Source organism: Dermacentor silvarum, chromosome 10 (genome assembly GCF_013339745.2).
Source record: "Dermacentor silvarum isolate Dsil-2018 chromosome 10, BIME_Dsil_1.4, whole genome shotgun sequence".
NCBI classification, from domain to species: Eukaryota; Metazoa; Arthropoda; class Arachnida; order Ixodida; family Ixodidae; genus Dermacentor; species Dermacentor silvarum.
The window spans coordinates 25,269,596-25,287,231 of NC_051163.1; the positions used below are offsets into that span (position 1 = coordinate 25,269,596).

Here is a 17,636-nt window from a genome sequence, read left to right on the forward strand (position 1 = left end):
AGGGAGACCCTTTGGAAGTTTAATATAGAGCTCCTCTTCACAATCCACTGTATCAAACGCAAGCGCAATGAAAGACCCAAGAGTACTTGTAGCGCAAAGTGCTTTAGAATGCTAAGCTTTGAACCAGCTTTTGTGGGAATTGCATCCCTGACGTCTTAGTCTTGCCATTCATCCAAGCTTAAGTCGTGACACCTAGGACATGGCATGCAACCACGGCGGTTGCAAGCATACGCGGTTCGTCAATCGGGTGAGGATTGTAGCTGTAATAGGATAGGTGTAATCGAGGACCACTCAACTTGTTCTTAACAACGTTCACAAAAAATTTCATGGGCGAAACATATGGAAATATTAGACTGGTAAGGACGAACCGGGATCAAAATAAGCCGTGGACCGAATGGACCGAATGAATAATGCATGACAACGATCCAGATCACCTTAATCACACAAAAATATTTGTGCTTGTTACCCGCTATGTGGCTGAACAAAAAGTGAGATGCAAACTGTTTTAGCCGTAAAATAATGCATTCGGTCCAATTGCTACATTGGCAGCTAGCACTCAGAAAGGATGCAGTTCCCAACTTCAAGGTGGTTCCAAGTCAAGGTAGCAGTTTCCCAGCATGTTTCTAGCTTACCCTTTGTCATTGCTTCACCTTTCTCACACACTCTCTCTCTCTCACCCTCTCTCCACCGATGCCGCGCTGTCATCGAAGCATTTTTCTTCGAAGTCGCTCTTGCCGAGCGAGGAAAACGTAAAGTGACTTGCTTCCCACGCGGTTTTCGAGCAGCACCTCAGATGGTTAAAAAAAAAAGTTTCATCGAGTTGTGTGTTCATTAGGGCTTCTAATAGTGGACAAGCAGAGAAACTACGTTAGAGCACCTTACGTGCAAACCTCGTCGCGCTCTTGGCTTTAGAAACTACGACATCTCTCTGTCTATCCCTACCCGTCGTTTGTAGATGATATATTTATTTGCTTCCGCTTGCTCCGGGGCGGAGCACTTGGTCGAGACCGTTGAGATGTGAGACCTGCGCATGACACGTCGAGCACATTCGTGTATTCGTGCAGTGGTAGGTGTCTGAGCGCGTTGTGTTCTATAGTTGGTGGCCATACCTTTCACAGAAGACAAGATCCAAACGACACACTACGCACAGCGCACGAGCTGCGGCCTGTGGGGATGCTGCCTCTGCCAGTGGATCGGTGAGCTTGCTGAAAGTGACACAACAAACTGATAGACATCTTCAAGCACATTACTTCACGACTTCACATCCATTGAGGTTTAGCACAGTTCAAATCACGTGCACGCACTCGACTTCATTGTTGATGAGCAAGAGAAAGTGTAGCGAGCATTAAATTGGGTGGCAATACTTCGCTGCATGTTGGCGGAGGTATCGGATCAAAGGTCGAGTGCCTACATAAATCCAGGCATGGAACGTGTCATGCTAGTGGGAATGGTGGAGCCCGAGTTCCAGGCAAAATTTGATTTGGAAAGCCTTGCACGTTTCTGTGTAAGTTGTCTGTCCTGTGATTTCTCGGCAAAACTCCCTCGACACTGACAGAGGTAGCACTCTCCAGCTGCCAATGGCACAGTGGCCGCGGCTCGTTTGGAGTTCACACTTTTTTCACTTGACGCACCTTGATGAACGCTGACAAATTCTCTGTCGAGAGGAATGGCGTAGCCATTGCATGTGGTAGATGTATGCCAGCCCCCCTAAGCGGTCGTACTGCTTCGTAGAGAGTGCCAACGGGAATGGACGCTAGAATTTTTGAGCGCGTACTTGCAAAGGTCAGTGCAATAAGGCAACAGATGCAGACTCCGGTTACTAAAGGCTGACGCTGATGTCACAAAACGTTGTCGATGATTGTTTTCTTTCCTCTTCACCTGGATATACAGCTTTGAACAATACTGAAGGTCACGCTGGCTTGTAAGGTGCCATGGGTGATCTTACAGTGGTGGTCACCTGTGCGTGGCTTTTTGCTGCGAAATAACCACCACCTTGTGGCAGAGACGTACGAATCTCTGACCTTCACGGTGTTCTTTTGTAACAAGCAGCTGCAAGCTGATGCCACTTACAGTGCTTAGATGGTGTAAAGAGGCCACACCCTCCGGTTCAGCTTGGAAGCCAAAAGGCATATCTACAGGTGTTTGTAGTTTCATTTTGAACTGCTCACATGTCTGAGCTATGATGAAAAAATATGAATATTTTGTTACTGATGCAAGTGTTCTCTGTGACAACTTTCATCATTCCTTGATGTGTGTCCGTTGCCTTTTTTTTTTCGTAATTGGAAGTGGAAGGCTGGGGTGTGCTCGCAGAAAAGTTGAAGGGATCTTTGAACGTTTCTAATCATTTGTAAACCAACGTTTCCCGGCATCAGCGTGGTCGGAACCAGTGCTTTTGACGCGTCTTCCACTTGGAATGTTAACTCTGACGTGCACCATTGTAACCACTTCTACACTGGACCACACGTTGAGGGACGTCGGCGACGTAGACTGCTTGGACGATCGACGTCTTGGCCCAAGCGAGCAGCGCTGTGTTGTGTACAGTCGGAGTTCGGGAGCCCTGCAGTTGTCAAACCGTGAACTCGGAGTCTTCACATAGGGCTGTTGCTATTTGCCTGTTTCAACAGTATTGGTGGTATTGCTGTACGCGCTTTTACCGGTTTGTGCGAACTTACTAATATAGTGCCACACGTTTTTTGCATGTTCTGCTTTTGTGCTATGACATTACGTGCAGTGCGTGGTTTCGGAGTCTCAGAACTTGCTCGTGCTATGAGTATCGCTCTTTTATAATTATAGAATGCATGAAACAATGTTTCAGTGGCTCCAGGTCGCTACGTGTTAAACGCAGCCATTAGATATGTTCGTGTGGTAAGGCCTTCGCTTGCCTGTGTGGAAATAATGCAGTTTGTTCCTTAATCGGCGTGCTGTTTGTTTTATACGGCACTGAGGTGTACTTTTTACTGTAAACGACATATTATCTGGTGACAAAAAGTCGATCAAGTGTTGCCGAAATAAATGTTAAACTAAATGAACGGCATTGCGATTCTTTCTAAATGAACGGAACGAGCTGCTTTTTTGTTTCAGATACCAGCAATGATAACAGAAGTGAACAGTCTATATATTTTGCAAAAAAAATCGAGGCAGCATTGTAAACTTAAAAATGGTACATCGTATTTGTAGAAAACTTCTGGCGGAGACAATTATGTTTTTGTACTCGATTATATAACAACATTCCTTCAGCGACATTTTACTTATGCCACATGTGTGAAGTGATCCAAAAATTTTAAAAAAGACGTTAGCCTAAACAGGCGATATTCAGTTTGGTCAAAGATATAATGCACCCAGGAACGTTTCGCGTTCCTATATCTATGCGTCTTGCATTAGCCCTGGAACGAAAAGGCATAATACGAGGCAGGGAACGGCACGTGATTGATCACGAGTGATTTCTAGTTTCCGAAGCAGGCGCTGCACTTGACTTGAAATAAACCATGTTGTGTTACGCGTAACATCACACTGTTGTAAAAAAGTCACGTTATACAACACAAGGCGGCGTAAAACGTGTGTTTGTTGTCAGTTCGTTTCGTTGTATCGTTGTGTAAGCATGACAATGCTCGTCGCAGTTGGCGCATGCGGTAATATTACGTAAATCCAGGGTGTTTCTTTGTGTTTTGTGGAGATGTTACGTGTTGATGTTGACTCAGTGTTGATAGGAAAGAACATCTGTGTTCAAATGTTTGTTGAGCACTGTCTCGATGCAGCCGCATATGGCAGTTTAACTTACCCAAAAGAATATTGAAAGTGCAGTATTAAGTTCAAATTGGGGGCGTTAGAGATCAGACCTGGTTACAGCTTTTGTTTAAGTAAGTGTCTAAACAGCAATTAATTCAAATGTTAACTTGATTCTCATGCACCAATGGCGGTCATGAAGGTCGATGACAGCGTTGCGAGTGAAATGAAATAAAAGCGGATTCCGTTGTAAAAAGTGTTTAAAGGCAAAATTCACTCTGTAGTATCGGAAGTCAGAAACGGTGCAACTAGACATTAAGCTGATTACTACGTCTTTTCTTCACTTAATAACAAATAATAAGAATTTCGAGCTCTAAAAAGCAGCGATGAATACAGAAGATTTGTCACATTGTGTGAAACGATTATTGGAAGTTCACTTGTAGCTCTTATTAAACTAAGTCCTGAAGTAAATAAATGTCCTACATTATGTTAACTTTAATTTATAAGAACTTCAAGTATAGGCAGACACTTTCCTGGTGGCTATCTCAGTACCGGGGATGATATGAAATGAATGACAGTTTCTTCGTACAAGAAAACTACGCTTGTTGTACAAAATGACAACGTGAAAAAAATTGCCTTTGCTTGATTTCTTCTTCCAGCGATACAAGAGCCAAAATCTCAAAGCCCCCATTTCGCGCGCACGTTACGGTAGCCTTGTGTTTCTCAAAGTGCCGAACACCTGCGGGGTACACGTTCTGCGCGTTCTACTGTAGTCACTGGTGTTGACGGCGTGTGTAATACACAACGAAAAAAAAAACGGTTACTGGAACGCCGTAACGTATTACTAATAAATAAATATTGAAGGTGATGTCGTGGAATCTCGTGTTTCATTGATTGTGTCTGCTCTACTGGAAACCACCGGGAACATCCTGGAGTCTTTCTTGTTGCTGCAGTGTCCGCAATGGTATACCGTACGTGTTTCGTTAAGCCTATTTGACACTATCAAATACTGTGCATGGAAGCTGTAGTGTTTACATATTTAATGATATGTACGCTTTTTTTTTTGCGAGGGGCACTATTCAGGAATGGCATGAACCCGCTGAAATGACCGAGTAATGAAGAGATGATACAACCCGAAATGTCATGATTGGCTCTTATTTTCATTAATGACTCAATCTCTATCTTTGAGGCTGCAAATGATTGTTCGCTGGATTCGAGTTAGAGAACGTGGCACAAACCCGTCGGAAGCCGGCGCTCATAAGTTTTTTTTTTTCAAATGTTTTTACTGTGCTGTAAGGCAACCCTTATCTAAAAAAAAAAAAAAAAATCTGCACTCATCATACGGTGGCACTCTTGGAAAAAGCGTTGTCACTTATTCATATCTGCAACGCCATCGTCACATTTAAGACATCAGCCAATCACACTTTTATTTATATAAATCGCTGTTTTTACTTTCGAATTGCAACCCCTCCTTCTGTCTCTGTCAGTGGTTATTGTACAAATGACATCACCTTAAAGCTCATCAGAAAAATTAGCAGCATAAGTCCCAAACAATTGCCACTTTGGCGCTTGCATATTAGTATTTCTAGCAGACTGTTTTTGCTCCAACTTGACACTACCGCAGCCCTGGCCGTCTCCTTCAGAGGAAGCTTAAGTTGGGAGGTTCCTATCTTAATAGATGGGAATGGAGAAATCGTTTTTCTCGGCAACCACTGCACAAACTTTGCTAACATTCGTTGCATTTAAAAGAAAAAGTTTATATATAGGGACCATTAGAAGCGTACTTGCGGATAGGCCATCGTTTTTTTTTATTTGTTAAAAAAAAAACTCAAGTATTCAATTTAAAACTCAGTAACTCAGCAGTTAAAACAACATCGCTGTTCTGTAGTTTCACCTAATGATACAATTAAAGCGGACAAAATTCATGTATTTTACATTGCTCTTAAGTATAGAATTAGTTTGTGAACAAGATTTTTGCAAAATACTGGCAAACATTGTACATTCATATACAATATTTGTCCGCCTGAGATGCTCTAAGAGTTGGAGTTTACAGAACTACGTTATCTGTTTTTGGTGCATAGTTACGAGCTTGCAAACTTCGTGCACCATTTTTTTAAAGCTTACTAATTTTCACAATTTTTCTAAAAAAGTACGAAGCCCTAAATCAAAATTTTGCTTGCTAGAGACTCTAGAAGTTAACTATCTTCCTCAAATGCAACACATTTCTTTCGAATCAATCCGGCGGTCGTCTCATAAAAGCATTTGTGCGTTTTACGTGTAATTTAATGCGGAAAGCGGAGTTGGAGGAAGCTCTAGAACTAAGGGCTCTTATCTAAATACATATGAAAGAGAAATCGCTTTTCTCAGCAACCACAGCACCAAATTTGATGAGGTTTGTTGCATTTCAAAGAAAAAGTTAAAATCTAGTGGCTCTTGGTAGCGAACAGTTGATTTAGACAGTCAACGTTTTATAAAAATTGTTGAAAATCTCAAATTTTCAGAAATAAGAACTATCGAGTGTACAGCTCTGTAACACAGCAATGAAAAAAGGGTATGATGATTCTGTAAATTGCATCTAATAGTAGAGCTAAAGCGGACAAAATTTTTTTATTACACATGGTTCTTATATATACGACTAATATGTGAGTAGGACTTTTGCAACACCCTTGTAAACAATGTAACGAATTCATGCAAAATTTAAATTGCTATATCAAATTTGTCCACTTTTGATGTTGTAAGAGATGCAATTTACAAAACTGCGATATCTGTTCGCGGTGCAGAGCTACAGACTTGCGAAATTCGTGCTGTTAATTTTTTTCAAACTTACGAAGGTTTCAAAATTACTTGAAAAAAAGTGTGGCCCTAAATTAAAATTCCGCTACCAACAGTCAATAAAATTTAACGGTCTCTCTCAAACGCAACACATTTTATTGAAATCGGCCCAGTGGTTATCTCAGAAAAGCGTTTCTGCGTTTTACATGTATTTGAACAGGCGGCATCGGAGTCGGGTCTGAGCTCAAGCTTCCGCTTGAGGCACTTGACACTTTTATGCTGCCTGCGGAAATGCAATATTATTCTGCAGCGCAAATAAGTACACATACAATTTCACAACAGAGAGACAGCGCGCGCAACTGCGCAGTTTTAGGGTCTTGGAGGACGTTCCTTGTTTTTTTCTTTTGCCGAAGCGGCAGCAGGTAAGTAAACGAGTGCTTTGTCAGACCAATGAAGATGCATGGACAGCTGTCGTGCCCGAACAGCTGCACAGGTCACGTGACGTCTGTTGAACGGGCATTGTCTCCGTCCCGTCTGGTGTCTTCGCAAGCACAGCACGTCGATGGCATGCAGCTGGGCCGAAAGAAAAACACAGGTACGGTAATATTTCGTCATCGTTGCGTTGACAAACGCGCAGAACCGGTATCACGTCATGGTTGTTTTCTACAAGCTGGCCGCCGTGAGTGCTACTACGCAGTTTTAAACACGCGCCATCAACCGTTCAACAGTCGGCGAACAATTATAGTTAGAACGTAGTAGTTGTAGCAGTAGGAAATGATTGTTTTATTCGATAAGAATGGAATACTAAAAGGAGTGAACTCGCCGCACTCAAACTTCATATAGCAATTGAAAAGAGCAGGTGCTTGGTCAAGTTGGTTTATATGCTTGGTTAGGTGATATGACGAACACGGTGCTGAACTAGCAAATGAAAGATTATTGTGGAATATATATATATATATATATATATATATATATATATATATTTTTTTTTTTCAGAGAAATGGTACGACGTACGTTGTGTTTGCACAATACATATATGCCAGGTGCTTCACGGGACTTGTACAAAAGTTTGAAAATGGAATGGCACACCTGAATTAATTGCGTTCTGAGGTTTGGCACGCTAAAACCACAGTCTGTTTATTAGGCACGTTGTAGTAGGGAAACACAATACTGTCGTCGGCGGAGGTTGTCACCTTCACGACACCGCTACCTGGCGGTGGTATGCCAAGCACATGACGATCTCGGCATTGCTCGCTAAAATGGCTCAAGGCTAAGCATAAACAATACAGGTGATAGAGGGCACCCCTGGTGTAGACCACATGTGACGTGAAATGGGTGAGCTTTCATGTCCACCCATAAACAACGTGCGTCGGATATCTGTGTAGGCACTCCTAATAAGGTAAATAAAAGGTGAAAAGCTGTCAGTACGTCAAATATGTAAGCATGCTCAAGGTGATCAAATGCTTTTTCTTGGCCTAAAAAAAAGCAAACCAATAGACCTCGTGCCGATCTCGCCAGTGTATGCGTCGTAATCTCACGCGTAATGAACGAGAGACTATATTAATCTGCAAGGGCTCCCCAGCAGGCTCCTCAAGCGTTATACGTGACAATATTGTGAGGCTTATAGCGCGCGAAACGACAAGGACGAAGAAAGACGTGACACACACAGACGCCTGTGTGTGTCACGTCTTCCTTCGTCCTTGTCTTTTCACGCGATATAAGCGTCACGATGTCATAACAGCAAGCCCAAATCACTGCATTATGTGACAATAGCTGTAAAGCTTTTGTAGTCTACGTTGGGAAGCGTGATTGGCCTCCATTCTTCAGCACGGACTAATGATGGATCATGCTTGGGTAGTAGCACAATGCGACTATCGCGAAAGCTCGCCATGAACACAAAATCCCCAAAGCAGCGACAAATTAGAGCTGAATGCAGCAAAAATGTCATCACAGAAGGTTAACTAAAACTCAATGGTCAACCCGTCTGGCTCTGGAGCCGAACCTCGCTTCATGGGAAATAACACTGCCTTCAACTCATCGGCTGATGGACATGCACAAAAAAGGTTGGCCACTTCAGTAGGAACCTGAGGTATCCCACTAAGCATAGAATGTGATCCAGAAGCACCATGATATATTGTTGTAGTTGTACGGCACCATGGTCTCAAAATGCCCAAGAGAGACTGATTGATACCGCACCGGTGGCAACGTGACAGCAAGCGTGCTTGTGATTGCAGAACCACTCGCACTCGTCTTTCAAAGAAGAGAGTTTCTTGCGAACCGTAGTACTTCAGAGTGCGCTCACGGATTACGTCTACACCTTCAAACCGCGGCCGATAAAGACGACGTGGGCTTGAGGCGCTGGAAACGTTTTTGGAGCTCCCGCGGCCATGTCCGCATCAATGGTGCAATTACAATTCGAAGAGCAACACGGAGCTTCGCGGGAGTGTTCGCTACCTCCTCTGACATTAAGACACGTCCTTCAATGCAACAGTGTAGAGTCTGGACCAGATCGACTCAGAGAGCCGCGTACGGCTCTTTTTAAGCAGGAACGTGAGCGCATATCATGCAGAACGCGAATGTCTAGACGCCAAGGTTTAAGTGACGAGAAAGGAGGGGAAGAAACTTGAAGCATAACTGGCCGACGAATAGAAGTATAAACAGGGTTTAAGGTGGAAGCTTAAACGTCAGATCTTGATACACGAGGAGCTAAAGTACTCGGTACATAGACACGATGCAACCGGCTAGAAGACAAGCTACGTCGTCGCGCCCAATCAAACTGAGATGGATGTGATATTCTATAGGTATACAGCCAGGAAAAGAGCTGGATGAGACGACGTAACTCACGTGCATTCGAGGGAGGTCGACCCAAGCCTGGACTGTGTACATCGGCTCGCGTATCTAAGATGTACTTAAAATTCCCGGTAAGTACTACGTGGCGACCGTCAAGGAAATGCACGTCCAGGTCACGAAAAAGCTAATTCGGCATAGCAGCTTGCGTTGGCTCCTAAATGAACACAATACCTAACCCAAGGAAGATGGAGCCCAGTCAAAAGCCAATACTCTCCCTAATTACCTATTATGAGACAAATGACGGTCTCGAAGTTCTATTAAAAATAATAATAGCGACACCACTTAAATGAGATGTTGTGTGAGAAAAGGAATAGTCAATGTTAAAGGCGCGTTTGAAAGCAAGGATATGGGCAATAGTTTAAAAAATACGTTTCAAAAATACACAGAATATCGTATTTTACAGCGCGGGCCATACTGACAATTTCAGCTTGTTTTATTGGGCTTCGGACACCCTGTGTGCTTAAAGAAGTAATATTCAGCGTGAGAAGCAGTCAAGGATCTTTGGATGCTATCGCGTTCCACTCTTAAAGGTGAAGATTGAGCGTCCCCTAAATTTTTACAGCTGCTGGTAGAGGTGAAGGCAAGACATTCTGCTCTGTGCCCATGTCTCTCGCGAAGCCTCTACTGCAGCGGACGCCGACGGCAGAGGGGGAAAGGCCCTAGCAGCAGCATCCGGGCAGCAACACCGTACGCGCGGGGCACACAACGGTATTGTGGCCATCTCCGTAGCGCCGGTAGGCACGGTCACATCCGTCGCTTTTGAGGCCGTGAAGATCACAGTGGCCGCAGAACGGTGCTGTGCGCTGTGCACCATAGTGGCTGCTGGAGCCGCAGCGCCGGCACACACATGTTGGAAGCCGCAATAGTCAAACGTTAGCTCGTCACCTGATATTCTCAAGCAGTTCGGGGACAGGGTTATTCGTGATCATCACCATACGAACGAAGAGGGTGCCTTTCAGAACTCCTCGTCATCCGCTCATGAGACCAGCGTTGACAGATAGCACTGCCTTGCCGTAAGCAGACAAGGCCTGGACTTCGTTGGGGACGAAGCAAGGCAAGAAAGTGAAGACGACGTTCGTCACATGCAGCCCGACGGGGACGACAGGAACACGCTCGCCGTCGATGACAATGCAAGCAGCATCGATATTTAGAGTCACGGAAGTCATGCTCTTAAGATAACTTGAAAGTTTAGACCTCCCTTGTGCTGAGCGTAGTAGACCTCAGTGAGGCCAACTATTGAGGCCGTCGCGTCAACGATGGTCTCGGGACCATTCCCCGCAGGAACAGCGACATCCAAGACCAGCGCACGCGAAGGACGTCCGCTGGTGGTATCATGCACGTGGAGGTGTTATCCATATCCTTGCAATGGATGCCCAGCGGATATCCTCTGGATGCCGTTGCGGTCACCGTGTTCTGAACGTTTTTATTGGGTCTATTATTCGCTGTTAAATACAAAAGTTTGAAAGTAATTATGGTATACCCAGCGCATAAGGTTTTCACAATGCATGAAATTTCCTGCGGAACCCACAGACACATAATCTGCCTAAACGAATTTCTACTGCAAGGAATATCGCAGTAAAGAACGATATCACTGTTCTCTAGATGAATTTCGATGTGGTAATTTAAGCGTGAAACTAATGAGATATAGAGTGCTACTGCGCTTGCAGCGTGGATGTATATACTCTGAAAACATTTAGCTTATAGAAAAAACGGATGACCCGCTTCCAGCTGCTGCTGCGAAAAGTGTGCTGAGCTGTTTTGAGTTGAACTGCGCTGCCGCCAGCCGAGACGGTCGCTAAGGCAAGACGGTGCAGGACCCAAATGTACAAAGCATTCCTACGAAGGCGCATTAAAAGCTCGTCGCAGCGAAAGCGGAGAGAACCCGGTGATAGTTTCGTCATAACCATTATTTCGTCTACTAGTTCAAGGTTTCAAAGTACAACGGCCTTCACGGCGTCATATGGTACTTGTCCATTACACTGATTACAGTTTTCCTTAAAAGCGTTCTGCGCAACGTCAGCCTCTGGCACAGCGTTGGGATTGCGTGAACCATTGCCAACTCCCATCGGATCAGCCCGCGAAATTACAAAGGATGCGTCATCTACGCTTACCGTGGCGCCATCTCGCCGTGCAACCTCGAGGTACGAAAGTCGGGTTTCGGCATCCGAGACTCGCAACCGGCTCCAGCTGTTTCTCGGACACCAAGATGGCGGGTAGTGAGTGGAGGGAATACCTCAGGCTCCGCACAAAACGCAGGAGGTTGTTTTCCCATAAAACGGGGTCAATGCATCTTTCTTTCTTCTTGAGCATTACTTTATTTTTTCATTTGCAGATGCTGTAGGTCGTCTTGGCCGTAACAGGCTGGATGCACCAAATTTGCACATACCACTGAAAGTAAATGTAAACAGAACACGCAGAAAGGAAATATAAAAGATTGTTTCGGATAACATACATATTTGTCACACAGTGAAAAGGATAATGTCTGTAACATGACATAAAAAACACTGCTGGATACATTCTAGAATCATGGGAACGTCTTCATGATAGTTACAAAATGCATATTTTATAAAAGGATTTGAACACGTTATTCGAAAACTTCAACACTACTGGAACGTCGAACAGACTGTGGTGAACAGTTCCGTTGTCTCACCGTTCACGTAAAAGAAATGAATACGCGTACATATCAAGAAATGTGCTCGGAATTGCAAACTCTCAATGATTGCTTGATCTGACCTTCCTAGTTTACCTCGAGACTAGGTTGGGTGCGGTTTTAATACTGCAGTAACGTTTTCACAACAAGAAAATAAAATTTAGGTCATCTCAGTTTCTGGTGTTTGGCTAATGTAGGCAACTCAAGCAATCGTAAAATTTTGGAAACAGAGACAGTTCGAGGATACGGTGATAGAATTAGCATTGTGGCTTTACTTCGTATTTTCTCAATTTGGTTAATTATTCCTGATTGCAACGGATCCCATATGAAATTGGCATATTACATGTAACATTGGTCTAATGTAAGTTAAATGCGCGAGCAGCTTCGCGGTTTGGGCTGCTCGCTTTTGTTTGGGGCGAAGCAACCACAACTTTTTTTTTTTGCCTCAGCTATACAAATTCTGTTGACATTGGGTTTACAGCTTCAGTCTATTGAAATGGTTAATCCTGAGTATTTCAACGTGTAATGTTTTAGTTAGAACTGTTGAATTAATCTCGTAATTAAAGTCTAGTAACACGCTTTGTTCTGTTCGTAACTCTCAGCTTGACAGATTTCGCTTCGTTAATTTTCAATTTTCATTTGGCGACGCATTCTTCTACAGGTTTAAGGACTTGGCTAAGGGATGCTTTATCATTTTGATTATTGTTTTCAGGGCATATTAAGCAGTCGTCTGTGAATAACCGCACGGTTATGCCGTTATTTATGAGAGGAGCAATATCATTATGCAAACTAAAAATAAAACTGGTCCCAAAACAGATCCCTGTGGCTACTTGAGGTCACTTTTAGAAAATTATATTTATTACCCTTTATTCCAAAGTATTCTGTTCTACCTGTAATTCACATTACGACTTCATAATATTTGTTAAAATCCATAAGTTTACTAATTAATTCATTATGTAACACTCGATCGAAAGCTTTCGAGAAGTCTAAAAATAGAGTCTTCGACGTGTTTTTTATTGTTTAAGGAAGTTGAAAAATCGTTACTCGTTTCTACCAGCTGTGTGACAGTTGAAAGGTACTATTGGAATCCATGCTGGTTGGGAAAACGAAGCTTTCGTGTCTTCTTCGAGATAGGTGTAGATTGATCTCGAAATGATGTGTTCAAGCAGGTTGAAGGTCACGCCCGTCAGTGAAATGGGTCAATAGTTTCCAATATCTTTGTTTTGCCATATTTGTTGAGAGATTACATTTGCTACCAACCAGTCATCTGGCACCCGTTTCTGTCTTAGAGAGGCATTGAAAATTGTCTCAGTTAGTGGGCCACCCGTTCCGCATATCTCCCTAGAAAGGCATTTGGTATGCCGTTCGGAGCAATATATGTTTTTATCCCCAATGTTTGGCAAAAGAGCTACAATTCCTTCACGGCACACCTGCAAACCAGGCATTGGTAATGCGTACGGATACATTAGTGCGAAGGGTGGGCCGTCATCTGCAGAATCATCAGCAAAAACAGATTGAAAAATATTCTTAACAGGTTGCCATGCGCGAGCAGTACGTCCGATAAACGTTCATAATTCAAAACTATATGTCACTAGGACCTTCGTTATTGAGCGACAGGTGGCGCGACGCATCAAACTGTAGCAGCACCTTTTCCCCACATTATTTCTGCATAGCCTTTCAAGCGATCTGCATTTCCAACAGCAAAAGCCTCTGGTAGCATCTCTCTCTGTCTCTCACTTTTCCGAGCTTCCAAGAACGATTTTAAAGTATGATCTCTGCACGGTCTTTTAAGTTTCGGATGAAGAGGGTTTTGCGAATGCGTTACTTAAAACGTTGGTGCCTTAAATATTAGCAGAATATTAGTAGAAGTGGTAGTTTGATCTATTTTACGGGAAGGGAAAAAGGTATAGCCCCGAAGGGCTGGGGCTGGGTAGCTGACACAATTATCACTGGAAACATTGACTCCTGAACTGTGCTGTGGCCATAGAGAACATCGAAAGTAACAGTAGCTGTATGGTAAAGACAATAAGAGGAGATACTTTCTCTGAATGTTCAGCAAGAAGAAAAATGAGTTGACGCCCGGCACTGTAGCTGTAGATATGAATACGAAGCCGCTCAGTGCTTGATACGTTCTCGATTTATCAGCATGTTATTAGGCCACAAATTAAAACCCCCAAGTTTCAGAGCAGCCGACGGTGAAATCGTAACGACGATAACGACGACAACGACTACAATGACGCGACGAAGATGGGAAGCAACGCCTAAGACAACACCTCGGTTCACATGTCGTGGAAAGGGTTGGAATCCTGGGTCCGCAAAAGTAGTGCTGTCTGGTGACTACTTCTTGTGCCAAGGAATCATGATGATGGCGACGACAATCAAGATGATAACTGCAATTGGCCTCACGAAAATTGGCTAAGCTACGCTCAACAGATATCGATTCTTTAAAAAAAGGGGCTCTTTGCTCGGCATCGAAGACGCAAGCATTGAGGCTGTGTTTTCGATTTCCAGCGTATGGCACGCTGCGAGATGCTTTGACCTTTATTCCGAGCAATTCACAGCGCCCTTTGGCGTCGGACATACAGAATGGGCGTGGGCAAGTCAACACCTGCGCTCCGCCGCGCACGTGCTGAAGCAACAACTTGCAGTGCCTCCTCAGAATAGAAACTCTAAACCGTGCACGATACAAGGCCTTCTTGCCGGAGGCAATCACACGATGTTCGCTGTCCCCATGGGGCAATATACTCTCAACCGGTAATACGGTGCAGCATTGCAGAAAGTAGAGCCTGGTGCGAGGTAGTTAGCCGCTGCATACCCAAATACGTTGGCCTGGGTGAAAGACTCGTGACTGGTTGGACGAACGTATTGAAGAGCTCAGGATCACAATAATAGTAATAATAAAACATATCACATTTTGTTCTCTTTCGTTTAACAAAACTTACAACAGCGTACAATAAAATAACGATACCTCCTCCAACTGCTAACTCATGCAGGGCGACAACAAGAAGCTCTCAAAGCAGATACCACCATTTTTCAAAATCTTTATTGGGATGCACACAATGCGACAGTGCCTGAAATACGTGCACAGACACCACCCTTCTCTGAGTCTGCGTAACGCACAAAACCCCGCACAAACTCTCAAGCGGTAATATTTCGCAGTCGCTTGTTTTCACTACAGTTTGTCCAGGATAAGCCCGTCACCGTGATAGCAACCAGTTAGGTCGAAAGTCACATTCAACGTAAGTATGTTTTGATGGATCGTCATTCAAGTAGAACTAATTCTTAAGAAGTGGTCGGTTTTGCGTTGCGATCATGCATACGTGTTCCCCACAAGAAAATATATCAAACGGTACATCATCACGAGAGGTTGGCAACAAGTATCGCACATTGATGCAGAAGTCTTTTTTCTTTAAATTTTGCTCAAGGACATCCAAATACAGGATGGCATTTTTTGCAGCTGATAAAGCAATGTTCAATTGTCTTCGGTATGTCCCATAGGCAGTAATTACCAGAAGAAACGAAAATACATTTTCTTTGCAACTGCCTTTACTTTTAAAGAACTGCTTGGAAATGTGAACAGCGTGTTTCATGGAGGACCTTGAGTGTGTGCTATAGTGCCTGAAACAGTACTGTCACTAATTTGCATAGGGCGTGATTGTCGCATTGCGTCAAAGCATCCCTCATTGTGAGTGTCAATAGTTCGTTAATACGGTGATGCTGCTTGTTCACGTCACTTTGCGCACTGTAATAAATGCTATGCAAGAAAACAATTCGTGGTAACTCAGCAGTTGAGATGGCCGAATCCCAACGGCGTATTGCAGCAGAGACGTGAGTTGGTCCCCCATTGGCTGTGGTGAGCAAAGATGCTTTTTTTTTTCTTTCCGTATGAGGATTGAGGGTGAAGCTGAGAATAAGAAAGTGTCCTCACGATGAGTACATGACGGCGGCACAACTGCAAGAACGAATGGATGGGCATAGAAATGCCCATCTTTGAGCTCACAACTGCCGTGACAGTAAAATCGCAGCGCTGTCCACTTTTCAAGCGAGCACTCCAATGTGTGGCTCTAACTTGGCTACTTCATATGCAAGTCTAGTGGCCCGCAACCACTTTTTTTAATGAAAATACCATTGCATACGTAGATGAATTTGCATCTCTCGGTGTAATATTCACGCCTCCAATGTGCTGGGATGTCCACATAAGAAAACTTTTTTTGAATCTGTCTAGATTTGTGGGCATTTGGTTGCCGCAGTAGATATATACATTTAGCCTGTTAACGCAAAATTGAATGCGTATTACGCTTTCTTTCAATCGTGTATGAACTATTGCAGCCTAGTTTGGGCAACCGCAACAAATAGTAACGTTCAAAAATTTCAGTTATCCAAAAGAAAAATGCTTAGAGCCATCGCAAACGTTCCATACAATGCCCCAACCCGTCCCATACGCCTACAGTATAATATTGTGCCTGTGCATAATATCTTTGCATATAGGTTTGCCTGTCTGTATAAAGACACCACCGATCGAAATTACCTATTCTTGCATCGTATTCTGAAAGTTTTGCCCCGTTATACATCATACAAAATGCGCACACAAAACATTGTTACCATACCTTGATGTATGACAAACTACGGATTCCGAATGTTAATATATATATATCCGGACTGCTTGAACAAAGAGTTTTATCAACGCATACATTCTGTGGCATTTCATAGTATTAAAAAGTTTTATGTAGATTAAAGTCTGTTTCCTTGTTTGTTATTATTTTTTGTTCTTGTTGTTGTTTTGGATTGTAATGTCACTTTTCCAAAACGTATTCATATTGTTACGGGGAGAATATATATACAATGGATATATTTACAGGGTAAGGCGCACAACGCTGCAGCAATCGTTCAGGGGAGCGCGTGCACACCAGAAAAACCACCCGTCGTCGTCGTCATCGTCCAAGCACCGACCACAGGATCGCCGCTCGTGACATTACCCGCCGGCGGCAGAAGCACCGTCCCGGTGCAATTAGGGCCCGGGCCGAGAGTGGTACGGTTTAAGACGCGAGACATGGACTATGTCACTCGCGATTGTTGCAGAGGCCGACGTAGGATTTAGCGGAGCGATTTCATAGGTCATATTAGTGACTTTGCGTACGACGCGGTAAGGGCCAGCATAACGGGAGAGGAGTTTTTCGCATAGGCCAACGCGACGTGACGGGAACCACAGCAAGACGAGCGATCCTGGAGGGAAGTTCACCTCCGGTGTCGGCGGTCATAGAGACATTTTTGTTTGACCTGTGAAGCCGACAAGCGATCGCGGGCAACCTGACGGGCGATGTCAGCACGGGCAAGGGCATCACGAGCATAGGCAGAGGATGTGTCTGCGTGAGCATGAAGTATGGTGTCCATGGGTAATGGTGGGTCGTAGCCAAACAGTAGATAAAAAGGTGAATAGCCAGCGGTGTCGTGACGAGAAGAGTTGTAGGCGAAGGTCACAAAAGGCAAGTTAATGTCCCAGTCTCGGTGGTCCTCAGACACGTACATAGCAAGCATATCTGTGAGAGTACGGTTGAGGCGTTCAGTAAGGCCGTTTGTCGGTGGATGGTACGCAGTGGTGAACTTGTGATTGGTCTTGCAAGAACGAAGAATGTCGTCGACC

The 17,636-nt window shown here is 44.0% G+C and overlaps 1 protein-coding gene across 1 annotated transcript in view; it reads left to right on the forward strand.

Annotated features, from left to right (window-relative positions):
• The first annotated feature begins 7,029 nt into the window (after positions 1 to 7,029).
• LOC119431144 (uncharacterized) overlaps positions 7,030 to 17,636 on the forward strand; it is a 63,731-nt gene continuing 53,124 nt past the window's right edge. The window contains 1 exon segment of the mRNA XM_037698616.2: positions 7,030 to 7,090. The gene's annotated coding sequence lies outside the window, so the exon portion shown is untranslated.